This window comes from Vulpes vulpes, chromosome 14 (assembly GCF_048418805.1).
Source record: "Vulpes vulpes isolate BD-2025 chromosome 14, VulVul3, whole genome shotgun sequence".
Lineage (NCBI taxonomy): Eukaryota > Metazoa > Chordata > Mammalia > Carnivora > Canidae > Vulpes > Vulpes vulpes.
Window position 1 is genome coordinate 2,393,380 of NC_132793.1, and position 25,887 is coordinate 2,419,266.

General features: G+C 53.5%; 1 long non-coding RNA gene across 1 annotated transcript in view; it reads left to right on the forward strand.

Moving 5' to 3' along the window:
• LOC112932255 (uncharacterized) overlaps positions 1 to 25,596 on the forward strand; it is a 59,700-nt gene extending 34,104 nt beyond the window's left edge. The window contains exon 2 of the long non-coding RNA XR_003237442.2: positions 24,085 to 25,596. This is a non-coding gene — a long non-coding RNA (uncharacterized lncRNA). The remainder of the gene's footprint in view (positions 1 to 24,084) is intronic.
• Positions 25,597 to 25,887: the final 291 nt, after the last annotated feature.

Here is a 25,887-nt window from a genome sequence, read left to right on the forward strand (position 1 = left end):
TTTGAAGGGGGATGTTTCTTGGGGTTTATCGTGAAACAGTTTCTTCTCTCAACACTCCCACTTCCCGGCATGGCATGGTGTCTAAAAATATTTGAGGCTCCTTATTGTATCTGTCTTGAATATGTCATTTTTTTATACTGAGTCACTGGGTGCATTGCGGGGAGGAGAGCCTAGGAAAAACTTTTTTTTTTTCCTTCTTATTACTTGCTTTTAGAAAATGATCGTATCTGTAGAGAATCTGAGACCAGGAGAGGAAAAAGTCTTCTCCAGCCTTAAATGTAGATCCTTTATCTTAACAAGTTACACGGAATTTGCTGATGCTTCGGTTTGGGGCCGCGTGGTAGCCCCTGAGCTGCCGTGGCATTAATTGGCTTCGGTCCTCACGTTGCAAGTGAGTTACTTTGCCCAAATCTCCTCTCCGCCCTGCCTTTGGAGAGCCCTCCTACACCTGCTCCCCAGAACCTCTTTATTATGAAAATCGCCACCTTCATTACGGATCCTCCCTTCCTCTCCTGAGATGGAGGAAAGCCTGGATATGAGGGATTCGCCTGGAAATGCTGATTTCGGGGCTGCTCCCGAAAAAGGCCCCCGGCCCTGGCCCTGGCCCCGAGGGAGCGCCGTGGGGAGGCTACACCCAGGCCCCCGGTGCTGGTGCAAGGAGCTCCTCTGCTCCCCTGGGGAAGCCAGCAGCCGCACGCAGGCATAGACGTCCAGCGAGGAAATAGGTCGTGGGGCCCCCAAAGCTGCACAGGGTTGGCTGAAGAGGATGGATGCTTGTCCCGAATTCTCCTCATTAGGTGAAGATTGGGAGCCTGGCCGCTGGCCTTGACCTGGGGCCCTCAGTGCAGGTGGCAAGCACAGCCTGTGGAAGCCCCTCCTCCCTGCACTCACCTGTAATTCCAGAGGAACTGACTGAGCTGGCTCGAGCCCCTGCTTGCATGCACCTGCTGTGGAGCAGGAATGACAAATGACCTGCTCACAGGTCCTGGTGAGCATCTGTCCTTACCCTGGCCAGTCTGTCAGTGAGTGAACGGCACTGAGCACCTGGATCTCCTTGAGCCTGAAGCCAGCATCTCTCTGCATTTTTCTATTAGTCAAACTGATGAACCCCCTATCGGGTGCCTAAGTGGGTCTGGCCTTGGTTCTCATCGCCTGCGGCTTTCTTTGTTTCTTTTTTTTAAGGTTTTATTTATTTATTCATGAGAGGCACAGAGAGAGACAGAGGCAGAGACACAGGCAGAGGGAGAAGCGGGCTCCATGCAGGGAGCCCGATGTGGGACTCGATCCCAGGACCCCAGGATCACGCCCTGGGCCAAAGGCAGGTGCCAAACCGCTGACCCCCACAGGGATCCCCGCCTGCGACTTTGAAGAGTGGTTCTCACACGTAAGCCTGCCTCAGGGTCACCTGGAGGGTTTGCTTAAATACAGATTGCAGGCCCCGCACCCAGGGGCCCCGGTTCAGCAGGCCCGGGGGCGGGGGCGGCTGCTGCTGCTGGTCTGAGCACCACGCTCTGAGAACCACTGCATCGACCCGGCCGATCCCGTGTGGCTGCGGGGGACCCGGTGACGGTGTCGGTTATCCACCACACTGGAGGGAAGGGCCTGACGCCCTGCGGTCACCTTCGAATCCTGCTGCAGGGAGCCGATGCCCTTGCTGTGCTCTGGGTCCGCTGACAACACCAGCAGGTGACAGGTGCCACTCGCAGTGATGAGGTTGGTGATACGGTCATTCTAAGGCTTTGCTGTCCAGGAAGGGGGCCATCCCAGAGGGCGGGGGAAGCCTGCAGGGCGGCCCCTCCTTCTCGCAGGTGCGCCCGTGGAGCCCAGCAGGGACGTTCCCCAGACACAGAGCCCTACCACATGCGGGTGTCTGTTATTCGCAAATATATTTCTACCTATGGGATTTATGGACAAGATATACACATATGAGGTTTATATATAAAGAGATTTGTCATAAGGCCCCGGCTCACGCAATTAGGGAAGCCAAGAAGTTGCACGCCCTCCGTTCTACGACCCGGAGACCCGGGGGCGGGGGAGCTCAGTCTGAGCCTGGAGCCCTGAGCACCGCAGGGGCTTCGGTCCAGCAGGAGGTGAGCGGCATCCCTGCTCAGGTCAGGCAGCAGAGGCAAATTCCTCCTTCCTCCAGCCTTTGGTTCTTCTGGAGCCTCCGGTGGGTTGGATGAGGCCCCAACGCAAATGCTAATCGCTTTCTAAGCCTCCCCCCAGACACCCCCGGGAATAAGGGAATAACGTTTAGCCGAACATCCTTCGAGGAGCCTGGTGTCCCCGGACGCGGAGCAGGGGCGCCGCCGGGGGGTCAGGGCAGAGGCGGGGCGCCCGGGCTCCGAGTGGGGCGAGGACCGTGCTCCAAGGGAAGCAAAACAAAAGGTCAATATTTCCAAGAATTCCTCACTTGGGGCGAAGTGTGAGTGCTGGAGAATAAAAATACATGAGGTGGGAATATAAGATTCCTGTGGGGTCCTCCGCCTCTCTCGCTACCCTTCCATTTCTACGCAAGCAATACCCCAGAAATCATTAATCGTGCCGCCAGCCAGGAACGTTTGCCGTCTCCTGAGTGGCTTCTGAAGCCACAGGAGCTAACACATCTGATTTCACTGTCTTTTTTCCTGCCCTTCCCAAGCAGCGATTTGCTAAAGAGCTTGGAGTTGGTTCCTCCCGCGCCAGCAGAGCCTGGACGAGAGGGCCGTGTCCTGGCGGCGGCCCCTCTGGGGGCAGCTCCATCTGCGAACGTGTGGGTGTCTGGCCCCAGGCTGGTGGGGCTCCCGCAGCCAGGGCTCCTCCAGCGGGGTTTTGCCCATCACAACCTTCGCTCACATGCGGCTCCGTATTCTTGGCTTTTCAAACCACGTTGGCAGCTGTTGGAAGTGACCTAGAACCTTCCTAATGAGCTGACCTGAGGAACCCCCTCCTGGGGAGCTGGCGCCGGGCCTTCCCTCTGAAGGCTACTCTTGCCGTTCAGGCTCGTGAGCTGGTGCCCAGCTGGTGCCATCTGCGTCCACAGACCCAGCTGAATAACCCAACAAGACCAGTGAATTTTTGTATTTTTTAAGTTTTTTTTAAAAATTTTTATTTATCTATGATAGTCACAGAGAGAGAGAGAGAGAGAGAGAGAGAGGGAGAGACATAGGCAGAGGGAGAAGCAGGCTCCATGCACCGGGAGCCCGACGTGGGATTCGATCCCGGGTCTCCAGGATCACACCCTGGGCCAAAGGCAGGTGCTAAACTGCTGCACCACCCAGGGATCCCAATTTTTGTATTTTGTAATTTTGTGTCACGGAGCTTGGGTAGTCACCAAATTTCAGGGCCGGGACCAACCCGTTTAAGGGACGGGCAGCCTACATCCCCCATTCTGTCGTCTCCATGACATCGTCAGAGGAAGAGGAAGGGCTACGAGCGTGGGTGTTGGTTCCAGGAGGACCAGGCTTTGAACCTTGGCTTGTGATGGAGGAAAGTCTCTTTGCTGCTCTGGAACCTCTTCACCTGCGGGGGGGGGAGCGGCAAGCAGCCCCCTCACGAGGACTGTGGACCCCAGGGCGTAGCTCCCGACAGCAGCACCCGGGGAGCCTGTTGCTGCCACACAAGCCTCCGCCTGGTGCGACGGAGCCGTGCACCGCCGCCTGCCTTCCCGTGGTCACTGTAATGCCCCTTCCCAGTTCAGAGACCCCCACTCTTGTTCCAGCAACGATGCATCCAGGAAGATGGGCCCTCGGTGAGCCAAGCGTTCCCATCCTGGCATCATCATTCCCCTTTGCTACAGCTGGGCCTGGTGGAGGCTACAAACTGACTTGCAGCCCGCAGTGTACAACGAGGAGCGAGACCCCAGCGCCCCCAACAAGGATGCTGACCCTGTGTAAACATGGTTGTGGGGGGATGGGTCACTCGAAGCTGTGAAAACACAGAGCAGCAAACCCAGGCAGGACCAGCTGCCAACCTGCCGAAGATGGCAGAGACAGAGCAGAGGAAGAGGCTGGGTCCTTGGTGGACCTCTGCACGGCTCCTGGGACTCGCCTTCCAGACTCCTCGTTGCAGGGGATGATCGCGTGTAGAATCACACAAGCCAACCTTACTTCTCTAGCCAGGCGGCCGCTCTCCCAGAATCACTTCTGTGCTCACAGCTGGAGAGAAGCACGATGGAGATTCCTTCGGAGCAGGCCCCTCTGCATCCACAGCGATGGCGTTTGGCGGCGTCTGGGAGCACGAAAGAGTGAGTCAAGGCTGGGAGCGTGAGCTCAGGGGAGCTCGGCTACTCCACCCTCCCCAGGCAAGTCCTCCTCCCCATTGAGCTCCCTGCATTCTTTTGATTTTTGCCTTGGTTCTTAATGAAGCACTTACTTGGGCCAACTCCCTGGAAGCTTCAGTTGGAAACTTGACCCTGGAAAACTATTTCCTTAATTAGAAATAACGTGATTAATGACTAGGCTTATGTTGGCTAATAAATAAACTCTGGCTTCAAATAAAAATTTTGAGACTCACAGCAAAGGGTTAATTTAAAAAAAAAAAAGGTTTTTTTTTGTTTGCCCCGGATGGCTGGATGCATCGTCTCCGTGCTAAAGAAGAGGGCACCCACCGCAGCTAAGTAGCCCAGGGCCTGGCTCATCCGGGCGCTTAATACATGTTTCAGGGATTAATAAATAATGAGGCAGACACATTTTCGGAATATGGGAGCAATTTATACAAAAGGAACGGGAGGAGGACAGTGGGACTTCCTGAGTTGGGAACGCGGAGGTGGACCGGGCCCGGCCCATGTGGACCCGCAGCCTGGGACGGGAAGGCTCCTCCGGGGGTAGCAGCCGGGCCCGAGCCGGGCGGGGAGCCTCAGTAGGGATGTGGGGAACGGCAGGCCGCTGTCGGGGGGCAGCTCCCCGGTCATCTTGCACCCGCGGCCCTCTTGGGGACCCCCTGTCTCCTTCAAGGGCTGCGTGGCGCTGGCGGCTACCGTAGTCTTCACATCCACGTACTTCGCCGCAGTGGAAGCGCGCCGAGTGCACTTACGAGCCTTGCTGCGGTGGTCAAATGAGTTAATTTTTATTAAATCCTGGCCTTTGAGTGCTCTTTAGCAAATACCTTGTGTGATGACACGGGAAACAGGCGTGGAGCACTCCTACCTACCAAAGTAGGAGGGTCGTCTCAGGGAGAAGCTCAGTGGGGTTTGGATGGGCTGGGATGACTTTTCCTCTGTTTCCAAACGACAGGCTTACGTGAAAGGAGGGGTGTCGGCCGGGTAAACTAGGGTTACTCAGACCTGGGTGTTTTGCAGAGATCTTCCCCCGAGTGAACTGAGTCTGATCTCCTGTGCAGAAAACCTCGAAACATTGAAGGCAGATGCCTCAGCCTCAGGGAGGTAGAGTGATCCCCGTATGACGCGCAGGTTGTGGGGAGGCCGCTCCTTCCCAAGGGCACAGTGTGGCCGGGGACAGAAGGTGGCAGCTATCCGGTGAGGAAGCTCCTTCAATCAGGGGATCCAAGTCAGCATCCTCAGGTCTAGTAGGTGGGTGCAATGTGATGGAGTCGCTGATTAACCTCTCTGGTCTTCCTTCCGAAAACCCATAATCCCAGTCTAATCATGAGAAAAAAAAAAGTGTCAGACAAGTCCCAGTTGAAGGACATCCTACAGAACACCTGACCCGTGCTCGTCAAAACTGTCAAGGTCATCCAAACTGTCAAGGTCACCCAAAACGAGGAAAGTCTGAGAAACACGCAGATAGTATGCAATGCGGGCAAGAAGGCGGCACCCGGGGACTCTCGCTCATTCCCAATGAGACAGAGGGTGGCCCGGCCACTCTGGACGACAAGTTGGGAGCTTCTTGCAAGTTTCTGATAACCCTAAGGAGACAGGACAACTAAATGCAGTGTGCTGTCCTGGGACAGAAAAAGGGCATTCGGTAAAAATTAAGAATATTCAAAAAAAGTATGGGGACTTCCGTTAATAATAATGTATCAATACTCGCCCGTCAGTTGTACCAAACGGACCATGGAGAAGTCAGGTGTTACTGGGGAGACTGGGCGCGGAGTACAGGGGGACTCGGCACTCTCTTGACAATTTTTTCTGTAAATCTAAAACTTTCATAAAATAGAAAAGTTTATTTAAGTGTATGAACCAGTGAGCCTGTCACTTCAAGGAGAATAACTGATGGTATTTGTTGCCAGTGACAAGATTTGAGCTTCCAGGTTCAAATTAGAATTTTGGAAAACTCGTCTTGACACTCCTGAGCCTGGAAGCCTCCCAGAAGCTTAACTTCTGATGAAAGCCGATGATATTCACAAATGCGATTTTTCGAAATGTTTTATCGCGAAAATTATGCATGACATTTGGAATCATTGTTTCCCAATTCACACCAGTGGGATGTAACCAAATCACGCACGGGTGAGAGATTCACCTAAAGGTCGAGGTAGACGGGTGGCTTTTCCCGGAGTATGGGAGGCCCGTGGATGGACCTTCGGAGGGGAACTGCGTCTACGCTGCCTGAAACTACCTGTTGTTTTCAGTATCAAAAGAAGGCCCGCGATTTTCTGAAAAGACCATTAAAATACAGCTCCCTTTTCCAAACGAATGTCTACGTGAAGCTACAGTTTTTTCATACATTTCCCAGGAAGTAACACCTCACAACACACTGAATGCGGACGTAAAGGGAGAACTCGGGTTTCCTGCCTCATAAAGCTCTCGTCCCCTCGCCCTGGCCTTCGAGTCAGGCTGACGTGGCTACAGCTTCCTCCTTCCAGGAAGAGCTCTTTAAAATCCAGGAACATCTCCTTTATCCATTCATCTTTCGATGGACACCAAGGCTCCTTCCACAGTTTGGCTATTGTGGACATTGCTGCTATTGAACACCAATAAAAAATAAATTTATTACAAAAAAAAAATAAAAAAATAAAAATAAAATCCAGGAACAGCAGTGGAGGCTTCGCAGCACCTGATCCTTTGTACAAAGTCACCTCCGGCTTCATTGTTTACAAGTGATACCATCAGATTTCCCAAGTGCAAAATGGACTGAGCACGCATGACATATCCTGTCCAGTTCACACCTGAGATTGCAAAACTCGCACCGTTCCGACTGCGATGCCTCAGACAAGCCCACATTCGGGAGCCACTGGGTTTCAAAGCAAACCTTTCGGGATGGACTTAGGGTCTGTATGCATCTTCACAGCAATTTTCCTTCTCCCGGAACCGGTAATTTAGGTGCCTGCCTTCCGTGCAGGATGCTGATTGGTACTTCTGGGTCTGGAATAAGGCAGCTACAGCTCGATTCCGAGGCGTTCGGTTGTGGGCTCCATTTGCCGCTCGAGTCACTCCGCTTGGCGTCTCTATGCCTCAGTCTCCTCGCTTGTAAAAGGGGGCTGGCGGGGCTGCCCGCAGCTTCTGCGCCATCAGGCCTGGAAATATCACATGCATTTCTATGTAAATCACACATGTGTAAATATACGTGTGTGACGTGTATGAACATATACAACCGTTTGCACGACTGTTACCCATATCTGTGTGTTTATGTGTGCATACCCGTGTGTGTCTATTGTGTGTGCACGTACACATATTACGCATTTTCATTTATGCCGTTGCTGTTGTGATTTCTGCGAGGTTCTGGGAGGTGGAGCTACGTCTCTGATGTCTGGCACAGGGTCTGGCCCAAAGTGAGTCTTCAGTCACTGTTTAGTAACTTGAGTTGCAGGAGGAGAAGAGTTGCATTAGGAACACTAAAATGTCCTCGGAAAAAGCCCCTTTGTCCCTTCCTAAAGGGACAGCTGGTGCTTCCGCCGCCCTCTCGGTGGCCACTGCCATTACCGTCCTTGCTGGCGGAACAGAGCAGGACCAGGGCTGGCCAGGGGCGGCCGTGGCCATGCGGAAGGAGCAGGACTCTCCAGGAACGAGGGGCACAAGACCGGGAACGCTCTGCAGGGCCTGGTGATTTTGTGCATGGCTGGGCACGTTCGTGGCTTCAGGCTCCTGATTAATTTTCATTTTGATCTGTCAACCGAGCTATAGGAGGGTGTCAAGAAAGCAAAACTTACTCTTTCTCAGATTGACCGGGAGAGGGGGATGCGTGTATGTGCACTTTCTCATTCATGTGTATGCACATGTGCGGTGCTGTGTGTTTGTGGGGTGTGTCTGCATCAGCAGGTGAGCACAGGACTCACCTGAGACCGCCCTCAGAGGTGGGGATGCTCTGCGAAGGTCAGAGAAGTGGGGGTCAGATCGGGCCTGGAACCCACCTCTATGACTACGTGGCCTTGGGAAAAATCACTTCGTCTCCTCTGGACTGCGTTTACTCGCAACCGATGAAGGAGGGTGGACCTCTAACTTCTGATAACTTCTGATCACGCTTCCAGCTCAGAGGTGTCAAGAGCCAGGCTTCCTCGCTGTGTGTTTGTTTCTTCTGCTAAAGAAAAACAAATCTTGGACTCAGGAGCTTTTATTTGAAAAGACCACTGTAATGTGGGGAGGAGGCCTGCTTAGACCAGTCTGGCTAATCTTTTATAGGACCAAGAATGGGACTTTGGAAGGTCCGTGTCTGATCCATCATAGGCATATGGGGGGCACTCAGGAGCCTTGACTGAGTCGTGAGTTGTTTCCTGGAACACAGAAGCTGGGGGTTTCTTTTACTGCTGTTGTTTTCCCAAAGCTCAGGGCTCGGGTAAAATGGAACATTTTCTCCTCAAAGCCAAATCTGTCCTGACCTCTGTCATGTGCGTGATGCCCCAACTGCCCTGAGCATGGAAGATTCCTGGAAGAGTGGGTGGCTGGTGATGGTTTATAGGATAAAGATGACCGCTCGTTGCCATATCGTCTGTTCGGGAGGCCAAATCAGAAGCTTGTATTTACAACCGCATTCGATTCTCAGTAATGGAAAACTCTACTCTCATGCCTTAATCAAGTAACCGTTCGCTTTTCTCATGTTGTAGAAGGTCAAGGCTGGAAGGTCTTGGGCTGGTGGTGTGAGGCCGATGACATATGGGACCCAGGGCCCTTCGGTCTTCCTGCTTCTCTCTCCTCATATGTGATTTCCATCTTCATGGGGGGACAGACGGCTGTTGTTCTTGTGGGCACATTCCGCCTTCCGGGGGCGATACGGCTTTGGTGTTTCATTCAAGAAGTGACATCCTTTTTATGGACCTCCGGGCAAAGCTCCCTGGCAAGAGTTATGTCATATGGTCGTGCTGAGCTCCATGGATTTGTGGAAGGTTAAATAGAGCATGAAAGTGACCCGCCTCGTTGTGGAATTCCTTGAAAATGGAAGTTTTAGCTTCAAATATCTAGTGAATTTACTCTACGGGTTTGTATTTGTCTTAATACAAAAATAATATTTTAAGTACTTACCCACTAAATGAGCTCTTTCTTCCTCTCCTTCCAACACTGGAGTAAAATTGAGGACAGGCCTTGTCCACTTGGTGGCCTCGAGCGCAGCAGGGCACAAGCCAGACCCGTGGGAGAAGTGCTTACTTGGGCCCACCCAAGATGGCCAGATGCTTATCACTTTATCAACTCATGGTTAATTAGACTTTGTAGGGTTGTAAGCATGGAACCCGAGAGGTCTGAATTTAGAAACACTATGGATTTTCAGTCCAGAGAAAATGCATGTTTAGAGAAAATAGGTTAAGATACAGTCATGTCTAAAACTGCCCTAAAGAGAGATATTGACTATTGTTTGATGCATCAAATAATAACAAAATCGCCAGAAATCTCAGGATTTTCAAAAACAAAGGAATGATTGAAATGAACAGCATTGGGCTTCTGTGGCCCTCCAGGCTGGAGGACCGGCTCAAGCTTGGAAGTGTGCCGGAGAACCCCCGTCTCCTTTGTGGGAGAGATGCGCTCCTTGTGCATGAAGGCCCTTCGATTTCTAGATTGTGGGAGAGAACTGCTCTGACCCCACAGAGAGCCTCATCCCTTTGCACGTTCACGCATTCACTTAAAATGTGCTGGCTGGGCGCCTTCTGTGAGCCAGGCGCTCTGCCGTGGCCTGTATGAGAGATACAGCCCTGCCCTCAGACAAATGCACAAGTTACTTTTAGAGAATGACAAGCACCCAAACTAAATAAAACCTGGTGATTATTACGTCAGAGAGTGATTCTGGGAGTCGTCCTCAGCCAGGTTGGTCAGGGAAGTCTCCCCCAAGTCAACAATATTTATACTGGATCCAACATAGTAAGGGAAAGGGCATGTCTACACAGGCTGTGATAACTTCGGATTTTAGCTTGGACCTTGCACCTGTCCCTCAATGACATTTTTATCAATTAGTCTGAGTTCTGGGCTCTGACGTCACACAGAGCCAGTCTCCCTCACCTTACTGCTCTTCAGGTAAATAAACACCCGTTCCTGTCAAATGAGCCTTTTTACTCATCCTTTCAATATCTCCTGCTTGTGTTTTGAGCTTCTTCTTCCCTAACGGCTCCCTTCCAGCTGGGGACCCTGCCCACAGCCGACACCACAGCGGCGGTCACAGGGCGACAGGAGCTGTGTGGACATGCTCAGCCTCCCCGTGCCCAGCCCTGGGCTCCGTCCGCTCCGGAGATGTTCATGTGTTGCCCGCACCTATGAGTAGAGGCTCCGAGAATGCCTCAGGCTTTGTTCATGCTGAACATTAAGATTTTCACAGTTATTTTCATCCTTTGTAATTCGACTCAATTCAAAAAAAGAACAAAACTCATAAAATCATTGTAATAATAATAATTTAAAAAAAAAAGAGTGAAGGAAAACAATATGCCTATGCTGAGCCACAGAGAACTCAGGTTTAGTGAGACTTCCGTCTGGGAAAGGTTCAGGTAAGATCCCATTTTATCCAAACTAGGTCAATCTTTGCTTTTCTCTTTCTTGCTTAACCAGCCGCTTGCTCGCTCATGGTTTCTCCTGGTGCCTGTAATGAGAAATGTGTCCCAGTGTAATTACAAAGATAAAAGCTCAGTGAGCACAGGCAGGGAGAGCGGGCATTAGAAATAACCACATTGCTCAGGGGCTGCTCCCACTGCTCGGCTCCAAGGGCCTGATTGAACTGAAGGTGTGGAACAGCTGCTGGGCAGCCTGTCTTGAGGATCTTTGTGAGTGAAGCCAAGGATGGCCTCTTTTCCCCATAAAGATGAAGTCCTGTACAGGCAATAAAATGAATCTGCATTTGTTGTGATGACTGGCAGCACAACAACTTTGAGGCATTTTAGCAGGAAGATAAAAGCTTTAGGTGAGCAGCGTCTCCTGCTTCTGACTAAGCCATCGGCATAACCATTAGCCTCTCCTCAGCCTACCCACCCATTCATCTATTAATCCATTCACCCTCCAACTCCATCTAGGCCCACCTTTCTATCCAATCCACCCATCCATCCACCCACTGATCCATCATCCACCCATCCAGTTATCCATCCATCCACCCATCCATCCATCCATCCATCCATCTACCTATTCATTGTCTATCCATTCATCATCCATCCATGCAACTGTCCATCCATCCATCCATCCATCCATTAGCCATTCATCTACCCATCCACCTATCCATCATCCATCCATCCATCATCCATCCATCCATCTGTCCATCCATCCACACATGCCTACCTACCAGGTTTCCTTCATTCACTTTGTCTCCTTGCCACCTTCCTAAAGTGCCTTTTCCAGGGTCCCTTCCCCCACTCATCCAGGTATCCAAGGTGCTCTGTATGTGGGGAAGGCAGGAGAAGTGTGCAGCCCACCTCAGCCAGTGGCGGCAGCCATTCAGATGACCCCGGTGGGCATCGATGTGTTATTACAGAATGACCCTCGATTGAGTCCTCATCATGGGGCTGGCAGGGCATTGAGCGCTATACTCACATCATGTGGAATCATTTTGACACAGTTAAGGGCAAGTGCTACAATCCACACTTTACTGAGATGAGCCTAAAGGAGTTAAGTGTCTGCCCAGCGTCCTACAACTGGGAATGAGGGCGTCTGGAGTCAGACCAATGCAGTCTGCCTCTGAGGCCTGGCGTTGCTGGATCACCTCCACTCCATCCTCTTCCCTCCAGGAATGGATACGGTCCTAGCTCACAGTGTTTCAGGGACCCTACCCCCACCCCCCCAGAGTCTGTTGCAAGCTCTCCAATTAGCCAGCTCTGAAGAACAAGCCACAGACATAGCTCCTCATCTGGCGGGCAGAGTATGAGGTGCTGGGGCCTTTGCACACTGTTGCCATAGATACTGCCCTCCTTCCAGGTAGGAATATTTCTGTGTGTTGCCTGGAAAATAGAAACTCAGCTATACCAGCTGATGACTTTAAAGACAATGCTGCCCTTTGCTAGAGAGAAGGGGAAAAAAAAGGGAAAAAACAAATTCTGAGGGACCATAATCATTGGCTTTGTGTTTTGTGCTCAGGATTCATTTTTATTTTAAGGCAGTACTATTGTGGAGGAAGATGTCTGAGCTCTGACTTCCACGAATGTGCACTATCGGGGTGACATTTTGGGAAATTCCGCCCCTACCTCCAATAGGGAGCCGTGCTCTCCTGGACAAGAAGCAGGACAAGCTCATGCATGTCCTTCCCTTCAGACTGGCACTGACAGTGGTCCCACAGGGCAGTGGAGCTGGGACTCATCCTGCCAAGTACCTGGCCCCGGCTGGGGAGTTGGCTGTTGGACATAGATGTAGTTAGAAAATGGTTTTGCTGCTGAAAGTCACGGCACTTGCAGGCAGGTTTTCAGAGAGTCTGCGCCATGCACCTGCTGTGAGTGTCCCAGAGATGACCGACAAGGGGGAGCACGGAGGAGCCCAGCGAGGGTCCAGCTTGCAGACTCCAAGCTGTGCTGAGGGATCTGAGCTTCCCCAGGGTGACTTGAACCTGCCTGGAGCAGCTCAGGGACACCAGGGAGGGATAGATTCCAAACCCAACTGAAATCAGAACTGCTGGCTTAATTTTTTTTTAAAGATATAATTTAGATACAGTAAAGTTCTACCTTTTTAGTCCGCAGTTCTGTGAGTTTGGGCAAACGCATACCATCACGTAACGACAACCAACATCAAATGATAGAACATTCCTTCCCCAACCCCCAGCTGTTGGCAACCACTGATCTATTCCCTGTCTTTGTAGTTTTGCTTTTTAGAATGTCCTATAGATTGAATCATATAGTATCCAGTGTTTTGAAACTGGCTTCTTTCAAGGAGCATTTGCGATTCATCCATATTGTTGAGTGTGTCAACAGTTCCTTCCTTTTATTGCTGATTGGTTTTCCATCAATTTGCCTACCCATTCCCCAGCTAAGGGACATTTGGTTTTTGTGGGATTTTTTTTTAAGATTTTGTTTATTCATTTGAAGGAAAGGGGGAGAAGGAGAGCATGACTAGGGGCTGGAGGGAGAGGGAGAAGCAGTCACCTCACTGAGCAGGGAGCCCAACGCAGAGACTCGATCCCAGGTCCCTGAGATCATGACCCCAGCCCAAGGCAGATGCTGCATGGGCTGAGCCACCCAGGCACCTGGTTTTTGTGGGAGAAGAGTTCTGGTCATTTTTAAAACAAAGCAGCCACCGATTCTTGAATACAGTTGCTCTGCGACAGAGAGTTTCATTTTACTCTGCTAAGTTCCTAGGGCTGGTACTGTGGGTTGTTAGGCAAGTTTAACTTTATTGGAAACTCCCAAGTGTTGTCCAGAGTGGCTGGGCCACTCTCCATCTCCCTGGTAGCGAGTGAGAGTCCCCGTGTGCCACGCTCTTGTCAGCACTTGGTACTGTCTGCTTGCTAGTGTTTCGCTTGACCATTCTCATGGGAGGTAGTCGCATCTCCGTGCGGTTTTCCTTTGCGTTTCCCTAGAGACTATGATGTCGGGCACCTTTCATGTCCTTGCTTCCCATTTGCACATCTTTTGGGGTGAAGTGTCCACTTACATTTTTATTTTGCTGCTCTTATTTGTCTCATGTATTGACGTGGAGAGAAAGAGAGGGTACAAGAGGAATTGCACGGCCTGATAAAAACAGTTGGGAGTATTGGTAGAAATGGGGACTTCCGATGCTGCAGCTAGCACTTTCCCCAAATTCCAGATGAAGAGCCACATCCAGTTTAGTTTAGGATAATAGCAATGGTGTGGCAGGCACCTCCCCAGACGAAGACCCTGGTGGTGGCCACTTTCAACTCTGTCCTCCACGTTATGTTTAGGGTAAATAATTCCTGTCTGATCATTGCTATTGGTGCACAGGCGCAATGATGGAGATTTAATTACACCAATAGATCTCATACTATTTACACTACCAGATAATGAACGACTCCTGTTGGTTACTTAGTAAGTACTTGTGGAAGACATATAGAATCCCGTCCCTGCCCAGGGGTCCTGTGTTTGTTTTGAAAAGCCAACACCGATGTATTCAGAGAGAGAATTAAAGACATAATTTGTTGAAAATGGGCACCAATAAAAAGGAGATGGAGTTTTATGTGGTTAGGAGGGTCCACTTGGGAGAGGTGGGGCTTGTACTGGGTATGGAAGGGAGACTGGGAGAGATGCTGAAAGTGGGTCCACCTGAGAAGGGCAGGTGTGAGCAGGGCATGATGGATGATGGGGGTAATGGGGGCTAGGAGCCGGGCAATGGAGTGATAGGGCCATGGGGTGATGGGGCAATGGGGGATAGAGATGGGGCATTGGGGTGATGGGGGATGAGTGATGGGGGTGATGGGGGTGATGGGGGTAGGAGCTGGGCAATGTGGTGATGGGACAATGGGGGATGGAGATGGGGCATTGGGGTGATGTGATGATGGGGTGATGGAGGCTAGGGTTGGGTGCTGGGGGTGCTGGGGGCTAGGAGCCAAGTGATAGAGATGGAGTGATGGGGCAATGGGGTGAGGAGGCAATGGGGGGTGGGGGAAGGGAGTGTTGAAGCACTGGGGTGTTGGGATGGGGAAACCAGGCCAGTCAGAGCAGAAGGCTCACTCACACCAAAAGTAGCCTGTGATTGTGGAGTGGGGGTGGAGTTGGGGGGGAAACTGAAGCTACAGGTCAAACGATGGTGATCCCCACCTTGTGAAGCAGGAAACTGGTCTGGGTTTGACCAGGACCTGCACTGTCCAAGCCCCCCCCCCCCCCGCCCCATTTCAGCCACAGACCGGCTGTGGTCACTGAAGTCAGCTGGGAAACACACCTGCTGAACGAAACAATCCGTCGGATTTCTACCAGTAAGGAGACATCAGTCCAACAAGAAATGTCTGACACTTCATCATATAAATCAGCTCCAACCAAGAATTGTGTGATGTTGGGCAAGAACAGTAGAAAAATCCTTAGGCTTCGCCAGTGAAGCGGCTCAACATGGAACTCCCATCCATCGACATAATTACTGTAGAATTTTCCCTTAACTGCCTGCCTCAAGAACTATATGCCAGTGGGTTGCAGTGAAATCATTTTTGCTTTATAGTTCTGGCCACTTCTTAGCTCTTTAAATATCTCCTACTTGGTTTCTTTTATTGAACAAGCGATCCATATGTGCATTGATTAGACGGCAACAGAAACAGTGCTTCTTTCAGCTGGTCGTGGAAGCAAAATCTATTTGCCAAGACTAAGTCCATGGTCTAGACGATGACCAGGGCTCCCAGGAGTGAATGCCCCTGCGTGGGATGGAGTGGACGCGTCCGCGGCTGGGCGTTTGTCCCTCCAGGGCAAATGAAGCTGAGTGCTGGGTCTTGCTCTAAGCGCCCCGGTAATGGCTGAACCTCATTTCCTGGCCCTGCAGGTCGTGCAGTCCCTCGGGGCTCTCACTCCGCGCTCACAGCAATATTTGCCTTCTGACTCAATTGCTCTTGCGAGCTCATGAAAGCTCTGCTTGCTGAAGGAAGGAAGACACAGACCTTGTGGCTTTGGTGACACTGGCTCACAGCCATGGTCTTGCGGTGGAATAATCACTTTATGTTCTGGAAAAACAAAAACAAAAAAGCCCCCCAGACATACGGGAGGCTCAGAGCACAGCCGAACCGCACAGCGCCATTGCCAGGGATCCCCTGAAGCTCACCGTCCAGGGGAGCACCTGACATTCATGCTTCCATGAGTCTCTCCCACTAACTGATGCATCCCCCCCTACCCGTCGCGGGCCCCTGGATGTGGGCGGCGGTTGCGCCATGAGCAGTCCTCACAAGATGGCCTTTTGTCCCAGACCCCTTAACTACCCCACTGATCCATTGATGTCGCCATTGGGATGTTGTGTTTTTTGCAATTTGACTCTGCATCCCCCCAGTCAATGTGGTCAAGTGTTTCTTTCTTTCTTTCTTTCTTTTTTTTTAAGATTTTTTTTTATTGGAGTTCAGTTTGCTGTCATATAGCATAACACCCAGTGCTCATCCCACCAAGTGCCCCCCTCAGTTCCAATCACCCAGTCACCCCAACCCCCCACTCACTTCCCCTTCCACTACCCCTTGTTCATTTCCCAGAGTCAGGGGTCTCTCATGTTTTGTCACCCTCACCGATATTTTCACTCATTTCTCTCCTTTCCCTTTATTCCCTTTCACTAATTTTTATATTCCCCAAATGAATGAGACCATATAATGTTTGTCCTCCTCCCATTGACTTATTTCACTCAGCATAATACCCTCTAGGTCCCTCCACGTCGAAGCAAATAGTGGGTATTTGTCATTTCTATTGGCTGAGTAATACTCATTACATAGGTAGACCACATCTTCTTCTTTTTTTTTTAATTTTTTAAATTTTTATTTATTTATTTATGATAGTCACAGAGAGAGAGAGAGAGAGAGGCAGAGACACAGGCAGAGGGAGAAGCAGGCTCCATGCACCGGGAGCCTGACGTGGGATTCGATCCCGTGTCTCCAGGATCGCGCCCTGGGCCAAAGGCAGGCGCTAAACCGCTGCGCCACCCAGGGATCCCAGACCACATCTTCTTTATCCATCATCTGTCGATGGGCACCGAGGCTCCTTCCACAGTTTGGCTATTGTGGACGTTGCCGCTATAATCACCGGGGTGCAGGTGACCCAGTGTTTCACTGCATCCGTATCTTTGGGGTAAATCCCCAGCAGTGGAATTGCTGGGTCGTAGGGCAGATCTATTTTGAACTCTTTGAGGAAGCTCCACACAGTTTTCCAGAGTGGCTGCTCCAGCTCACATCCCCACCAACCGTGCAGGAGGGCTCCCCTTTCTCCACATCGTCTCCAACATTTGATGTTCCCTGACTTCCTAATGTTCCCCATTCTCACTGGTGTGAGGTGGGATCTCATTGTGGGAAACACAACTCAAAAGCACAATGGTCCAGTGTTTCTAAAACACTCTCCCAATGCCTCCCTAGGCCAGGGCTTGGCAAATGATGCTCCTTAGACCCGTTTTGGTAAACAGGGTTTTACTGAAAGAGCCGCGCCCACTTGGACACGCATTATCTATGGCGGCGACAGCAGAAGTGAGTGCTCCCGGTGGGGACACCTGGCCAGCAGCGCCTAAAGTCCCGACTGTCTGGCCCTTTGCAGAAATAGCCTGCGCCCCTGTTCCAAGGGCAGGGAGCGCGTCACAGCGAGAGGCTTCAGCAGCTCTGCCTTCAGGACCACCTTTGGTGCTCAGTAAATGCCGCGGGGCGGGGAAAGGGCGGTGGGGGGCACGTTGCAGGGGCTCCGAGAATCAGGCAGGGTCCCGCTGTCACCTCCAGATGCCTCTTGACGCCGGGTCACTTGCTTCTGAACGCACCTCAGGGATTTCTCCCGTTGCACAGGCTCGCTCGTGGAGGGGACGCTGGGGGGCCGTTGGCACGTTTCCTGTGGTTTCAAGGAGCTTAGGCAGAGCCAGAGACCCCCCGGCCCTCTGAGGCCCTCCCCCCAACTCACCCCCTAGGCTCCTGGCTTTCTCTTTATTTGCATCCTTGTGAGATTCATAATTGTGTGAAATTGCATGAAATGTGCAGCGCATTTGATTAGCTCTGCCCGCGGCTATCGGCAGGTACCGAGTAGGTATATACGGCGGTTTTGAATTTAATGATTTTTGCAGTTAAGCCAGCTAGAGCTGGAGGGAACGCACGGTCAGCGAGGTGAAGGCAGCGACTGGCCGGGAGCGGGCGTCTGCCCCCTCTCATTCCGGCGCGGGCCATCCGGCAGCCTCCACGTCCACGTCCGGCTGCTTACCTGGGAAATAAAGAGAAGGTTTCGAGCAACCCATTTCTACTCCAAAAGCAGTTCTCATTTTCCTTCCCTCTGACGACTTCCCTTCCTCTGTCCCGTCGAGGTGAATGGAGGGGACGCCCGTTGGGCAGGGGTGCAGTTTTTTCTTTTGCATTTCTGGGAACCCTTGGCAGGTTTGGGGAACGTCCAGTTTGTTCACAAGCAGAGGGTAACACCGGCTGACATCCTTCCTGCGCTTCTCTCGTTTGTCTGCCCCCCTTCTCCTGGCTGCTGGCAGCACCGCCATGTCAGAGAGGAACGAACAGGGCCCTCAGACAGGATGGCTTGTGCAAAGGTGGAGCTGATGTGTCACCCGAGCCTCCCTGGGGCTCACGGGGGTACGGATCTGCGGGTCCTGCAGGGACGCCCCGTGGAAGGGACACTGGACGTGGTGGATGTGGTGTCAGTGAGCCTTCTCTAACTCAGGGACGTGCCTTCCTTTGCTCCTCTCTGGATGCTTCTTTTCCATCAAAGGTTTTTTTTTTTTTTTTTTTTTTTTTTTTTTTATTTCACTTTTGCAGAGGCCTCCATTCTGCAATTGGCACAGAGTGTTTGAAAAAGTGATCTTGACCATCAAGGCAAGTATAAAACTGCGTTTATATTGAACTGCTGGACATGGTTGAAAAGCGAATCGTCTGGAGATGAGAGCTTTGCAAAGGGACAAGGGGAGCGTCTTGGCTTTAAAGCCCAGGGGCTCACTCTGACGTCCCCATAGCGGGCGTGCTGTGGGTCAGGATGGGGAGCACAGGAAATGTCAGGTGACCCTTCTAGACGGTCAGGCATAGAATTTAACATCAAAGTGGGGGGGAGGTGATCCGATGTTTCCTCCTGAGCTCCCCCTCCTGCTCTGAGCAGGTGCCCTCGCCCGGGCAGGGGACATGGCTGCTGACCAGGTATCTAGGGCCTGACACAAGCCAGCAGGGAAGAGCATCCCAGGGCGGGATCCGAGGAAGAGATTGGAGCATGGGAGCAGCAGGAGCGAGAGCGGCAGGTGTGGGATGGAGCCCGCTGGCCCGGCACCCCCAGGCCGATGCAGGCTGCCCACATGTGAGGATGCACGTGGGGCACAAGTCAAAATGATGAGAGTCGCCTCATTGGGCTACTGTACCGTTGTTTCATGACGACAGAGGAAGACACGCGATGAACAGGTCACTGCCCCACGTGTCACAGCGGCAGATGCTTCCAGGAAGCACACGTGTGCAGAAAGAGCGAGTCCCTGGGGCTGCCCCGCCCCGCCCCACCAGGACCAAATCCTCTTCCCTTTATCCTCTTCCTCTTGGCCTTTATTTAAAGCCCACCAACAGCTTTCCTTTGTTTTTCCAATTCCTTCTAGAAATGCATGGTAGTCTCTGCCTCTCTTTAGACCACCTCCTATACCTATCAGTCATCCACATGTCAGACCCTGCCCAGAGAGCCACCCGTGTCAACACCTCGCTTCGTGGCCACCCCGGCACGCCATGCCCTCGCCAGCCCTTATCTTGCAATCGGCCCCGTTTCTCAGTTTCTCAGTGTCCTGCTGCCATGATGATGCTGGGGGACCCCCCTCCCCGGTGGACGGGAGCCAGGATGAAGTCCTCGCAAGGGGCAGCCTGGACCAAGGACCTTGCGAGGATCAGCACCGTGGACGGCCCGGAACAAGGTGCGAGCCGGGTCTCTGGATCTGGAAGCCCAGGCTGGGATGTTCACGGCAGGACGGGACACTCGGCGCCCTTGGCCAGGCCTTTGCCGAGGCGCTGGGAGCCGACCGTTCGCTGGCCTGCCCACGGGTGTCGCCAGCCTTTCTGCAGCCCGGCCACGTCGTGCGGAGCGTCCCCTCCCTCGGGCCAGGCCAGGGCCACACTCTCTCCGTCATGGTGGGTGGATTCCAGCAGTTGCAAAATCACGCCTCTGGGTAGGTTTGGAAACCAGGTTAGAATTTGGGCTCGTCGGCTGTGTAGGCATGTGCCCTAAGAGCCCCTCCCCTGTACCTGTGGCTGAATCCACGATGCAGGTGATCGGCACAACGAGCAGGGCCTTTAGCGAAATCATGGTAGTGGTGTAGGATGGCGGCGCTGGGGTCGCTGTCGGGGGGCGGAAGGGGACGTGGGGAGGGAGGGGCCACCTCCTGGCCGGTTTTGCTCACTCAAGCTACAAGGGACCAAGGGACGGAGGAGTCCTGACTGTCTCCGCCACGGCCTCTTTTACAAGTCAGAGCTGGATGTGCCAGAGGACACCCTTTGGCTTCTTGGATAATTACCCAAATTTGGATCTCTTTGCTGTAAGGTATTTTTTTCCAGGAAGCTCAGGAGGGAAGCAGGTGCCATAGACATTTCTGTCACTGCAAAGCTGATCCTTTACGATTTTCAGCACTCCCCTGCGAGAGCGTGTGGAGGTGACTGCTCAGGCGGGGAGGCAGGCGCCCCGGGAAGGGGAATGCAGAGCGTGCAGCCTGGCGTCCCGTCCTCTTTACCCCAGAAGGTTTCTTGAAGGCATGGTTGTCACGGTTTGCATTTTTGCCTCTGCTCTTGTTAGCATGTATTCAAAACACAGGACCAACGTCGCTGATGGTCATGGGATTTCATGTGTCCGGCTCCTCGGTGACACTCCCAGCCACCCCGCAGTCAGGGGTTCAATCCCTGGCTCTGCAGACGGCTGGCCGGCGCTCATGTGGCCTCCGTATCTGCAGGCTGGGTCCCCGCTTGCCCACCCCGCAGGGTTGGGGTGACAGTCAGGGAGCGGGGATCCTTGCAGACAGTGTGGGGATCCCGAGCTCTGGAAACGGGTCCGGACCCCAGGCCATTTCCCTGTGTGCTCGTCCCCTCCTTGATCTAAATCCATTGATAAGCTCCGTGGAGAGCCCCCTGCCTCGTTTTCCCCATAACCCCCCTCTCCTTAAGGTCACCAGATGGATTCTAGTGTGCGTCTCACGTCACTTCTGCGCATAGTCTTCAAGGGTCTCCTTAGGAGCCAGTCTACTGGGGGGGGGGGGCGCAGATACTTCTCATTGTCCTGGAGGCAGGAAGTCCAAGGTCAGGGTCCCGGCAGGGCCGGTGGCTCCCGAGGCCTCCCTCCGGGTCTCAGACAGACGTCTTCTCGCTGGTCCTCGCGTGGTTGTCCCTCTGCACACACATCCCTGCGTCTCCTCTTGTTTCATGGTCTCCAGTCCCCTGATGAGGGTCCCACCCCTGTGACCTCATGTGACTCTAATGACCTCCAGCCACGTGGGAGGCTGGGGCTGCAACACAGGACATTTGGGGAAGACAATCCGGTGTAGACACCTCATGCGGGGGAGCTCTGGGGATAAAGTCTGATCCCACCGGCCTCACTGCAACATCTTCAGCGTCCGCTCCCTGCCTGGTCCTCCAAATGCCGCCCTCTTCCTCTCTGAACACCCCCACCTGCACCCTGTGTCCCAGCCACACACATGGAGTCCAGACCCCTACACGTCTCTCATCCTCATCCTGACTGTGCCTTGGCACAAGCCACCTACGGCCCGTGAACCCGCTCCCCATCCCCGGCCTGTCTTACTCCTGCCCCAGGCTCGGGGCTGTCACTCGGCCTCGTCTCGCTCCTCATCCCCAGATGGGAGCCACATCCTTTCCCTTCAGCCCCACAATGTCATCACCGGGTAGAGGCTCCTCTTCAGAGGCCGCAGCAATCCTGAGGCAGGGATCTGCTTTCTTCCTCTGCGTCTCCAGATGCCAACCGTCCAGCCGGTGCCTGAGGTCTCGGGAACCCACAGAAGGTAACTAGAAAATAGTGAGGACTGGGTGCCTGGGTGGCTCCGTGGATGAGAGTCTGCCTTCGGCTCAGGGCGTGACCCCAGGGTCCTGGGATCGAGTCCTGCACTGGGCTCCTGCAGGGAGCCTGCTCATCCCTCTGCCTGGTCTCCGCCTCTCTCTGTGTCTCTCAGGAATAAATGAGTCCTTAAAAAAACAGAAAGGAAGTTGTTGAGGCCGGAGGTTCCCCGACCTCTCACCCCACGCACTCCTCGGCGCGGGGCAATGCGAGCGGCCCCCCTTGCCGCCGGCTCTGCCGTGGCCGCGCACCTGGGGCGGCAGGAGGAGGTGCAGTCCGGGCCAGCAAAGCACCTTCCCACGCGTTTCTCGCTCCAAACTCCACTGGAGAGTCAAGCAGCAGAGCCGCGTGGGTGGTGCTTCGCCAGGTCCCCGCACACCTGCGGGTGGAAGCCTCCGAGGGCGGCCGGGGTTGGGACTACAAACCGCTGGCGGCCAGCCGTGCACGGAAAGCGTGTCCTAGGCCCTTCCGTGGTGAGGACGGGGTTCCAGGATGAGCTAAACTGTTACTCCTGAGTTGCCCGTGGAAGGTCAACGACACTTGAGCCTCGTGGGGGGTGCGTGGAGCACTCGCCGGCCGCGATGACGTCCTCCTGGCACCTACGACTTCCTCCCTCCTTTGACTTCTCTGACTTGGTAGGTGGGTCGCCTTCATTCTCTGTTTTCCTGCTTCACATCAGCCCTGGAGGAGCGTCCTGTTCCATCAGGAAGCTCATGATTCACGGTCCTTTCGGGAATATGGGCGGGAAATACAGTCTGAGGAAAGACAGAAGCCAAAGCAGCACCTTGGCCCAACAGCTGGCCTGCAGGTGGTCCCCAACATGTGCAGGTCACAGAGAAGAGCCCGCCCGGCCCGCTCCCTGCGTCCTCACCTGTCTTACGTCTGCGGCGATATCGATGAGTCCAAAGAGGAAGGAAAAGGGGGCTTGGGGGAGAACCAGCTCTGGGGAGGAGAAAAGTAAGAAGTCTAACCATGATTTGCTTTACGACATGTGCCCCTGACGCATTTCCGGGGTCCTCCGTCGGAAGGGGCGCCGGGTGGCAGGACCTGGACCTCGCCCCGGATGCCCGGGCGTTGTCTCCTCGGCGGGAGTGTGCTTGGGGGCTTGCAGGCCGGTGGGTCCGCTCAGCTCTGCTTCGTCCCCGTGCAGCAGGTGGACCCCGGGTGCCTCATGTGCCCTACTTGGCGTGGAGGATGCGGAGACCTCAGCGCTGGCTTCCTCGCGCGCGTGAAAGCAGGGATTGCGGGCACAGATTGTGCGTCGGGCGGTACTGTAAGGGGTGTTTGGGTTCAGGCTCCTGACTCCCCTACAGTCTTTGTGAAGGGAGGAGTCACCGCGACGCCCAGACTGCATGGGTGCAGACACCGAAGCTTGAGTCCCTCAGCCGACGTCACGGCCGGCGAGTGGCGAGCCGAACCAGGGCCGGACCGTCGGGCCCACAGGCCGTGCCTGCGATCGCGGAGCTACACTCAGCCGGAAAAAGCCAGAGAAGGTTCCTAGAACAGCACTGCTTCCCGAACGGGAAGGAAAACAGGAACCAGACCAAACCAAAACAAAAACAAGAGGCATTTTCAGGCTCCTGGAAGGGAGCCAGTTACTCATCTGCCTCCGATCCTGTATTTAGCGTCCTGAGCCTGGCAAGTCCCTTCTGCTTTTGGAGGAAACAGCAGCGGAGACGCAGTCAAGGTAGGTGGGTAGGACCAGTGGACGGAGGAGGGGTCGGAGTGAAGAGGGCTCAGGAAGCTGACCACCGGCTGCACAGACTGACTTGAGGAGGGGCTGCTGCAGGGATGGGCTGAGGTCGGGTCCTCAGGCTCCAGGAGGGGCTCGGCCTGCACCAGCCGGCTCCCCTCCCCACTTCCTCCCTGCAGCCTCCCGCACTCTCCTTGTGCTCCTTTCCCTGCTGCACCAGGGGCGCCTCACCTGGCCTCTCCCATGGTCCTCAGGTGGGGGGATGTGCCCTCTGGAGGCCGTGGCACCCTCTGGGCAGGGTCCCGGTCACGCTGGCTCCTTTCGTTCCTCCAGGCCACAGCGCGCTCTCACTCAGGGCGGCCCCCGGGTCCTGTCCACCTCTTGAGACCCCTCCTACTGGTCCTGTGCCCTCTCTCCCTTGGGGGTCGGGCTCAGTGTGCCTGGAGCCTCAGTGCCATTGTACTACCCTCTCTGGGAACGCTTATCAAAGGCGCCCTTACCCATTTGACTCTGTTTCCCTGCAGGCTCGTCAACAGCAAGAGCCCAGGGCAGGTGCTGGTCCAAACCTGCAGGGTCCATCTCAATGCTGGCATCGCATGCAGTGGGTGCTCAGGAAATGCTGTGGACTCTGCGTGAGAGGATGAATTTGCAAGGAGAGGGCCCGGGGACAGAGGTCAGCCCAGACCACGCGTCTTCTCCCCGTCCTGGAGAGCTGGGGGTGGAGATTCTCCTGCGGAGGCTCAGTTACAGGACCTGGGAAGGTGGAGGCTCGCTCTACTGCGGGCGGCCTCTTCCAGATGCTGCATGAAGCCCTCCCCGCCTCCTCGTCGTCGCCACAGCCCTTGGCCTTGATGGGCCTGGTTCTACCTTCCACCTTTGTTTCTCTCACCTTCCCAAGGATTCTGACTTAGCTGGTCTGCGGTGGACCCAGAAGGTATCTCCTTAAGTCCCCAGGCAGAGAACACCTGCTGATTTCGCCACCTCCGTCTCTCCTCCCTGCCGCGTGTCCACTCCTTCCGGCACCTGAGGAAGGGATGGGGCTTGCCCCTCTTTGTCCCCTCTGGTTCACATTGCCAGGTCCTCTGAGCACTGAGTGGGTAAGGATGAAGGAGGCAGCCCCTTCCTGGCTGTCCAGAAATGTCCCCTCTCATGCAGCAGGTTACCAAAGACCTGCTCCTTCAGGACTGGCCTAGGGGCCTGTCTCCTCCTCCCAGCAGCTTCTACCAAGTTGTCCAAGTGGATAAGAATGTCTCCTCGGCCAGGGAGACTTTGGGCTTCCAATGTTTTAGTGCCTTCCTGCTACGAGGAAAATTTCAAGTGAACACCGTCAGTACATTCCCCGATGGACGAACCCTTGAGTTGTGCCTCTGTCCTCCACCCACCCAGGAACATGATGGGTGGATCCGCTTCAGGAGAATCTGAAAAAAAAAAAAAAACTGAATTTAGTAGCCCCACTGTTGACTACTGAAGGTGAGAGTCTTGAAGAGGCAAGAGGAAGGGCACTAGCTTCTCCTTTCCCTGATGCTGTTGCCCTGAGTGGTCCTCGGAACGTGCCCTTGACAAGAACTTACCCTTTCGCCACCAAGAAAGTGCTCAAGGTCACGTCAAACCCAGATGCTGACTCTTGAAAATGCCTCCGGCTGCCACGCTTGAACCCATGGAGTCATGATGGAATTGAAGGTAGCCCAGGTGAAGGGAAGATGAAAGAAAGAGAGAGGGACCCAAACTACGGGGAATCCGGTGTTGGCCAGTTCATCTTTGACAGCAGACTGGGCAAGACGGTGGAAGTCTGGGGGCACCATTGTGTTACTTCTGCAGCATGCTAAGAGCTATCTAGAAAGGAAATTGTAGGGCAGCCCGGGTGGCTCAGTGGTTTAACGCTGCCTTCAGCCCAGGGCGTGATCCTGGAGACCCGGGATCGAGTCCCACATCGGGCTCCCTGCATGGAGCCTGCTTCTCCCTCTGCTTGTGTCTCTGCCTCTGTGTGTGTGTGTCTCACGAATAAACAAACAAAATCTTAGAAAAAAAAAAAGAAAGGAAATTGTATGATAGGCAGTAGATTAAGCAAAGCGATCCTATAAGTTTGGATTAAATCATATTATTGGTTTTAATACTTAATACATCATCATAGATCACATTTTCACAAACCACAATACAAGTTTAGTAAAGGCTTTAAGAACATGTTGGATTTTTTTTTCTTCACTGAAATCCTCCTTTAAGTAAAGCATGCAATCAGTTGCATTTTATTCTAATATATATATATATAAAATATTTTATATACATATATAAAATCAAATGTCATTGACCACTGCTGCTGCTGGGTTTAG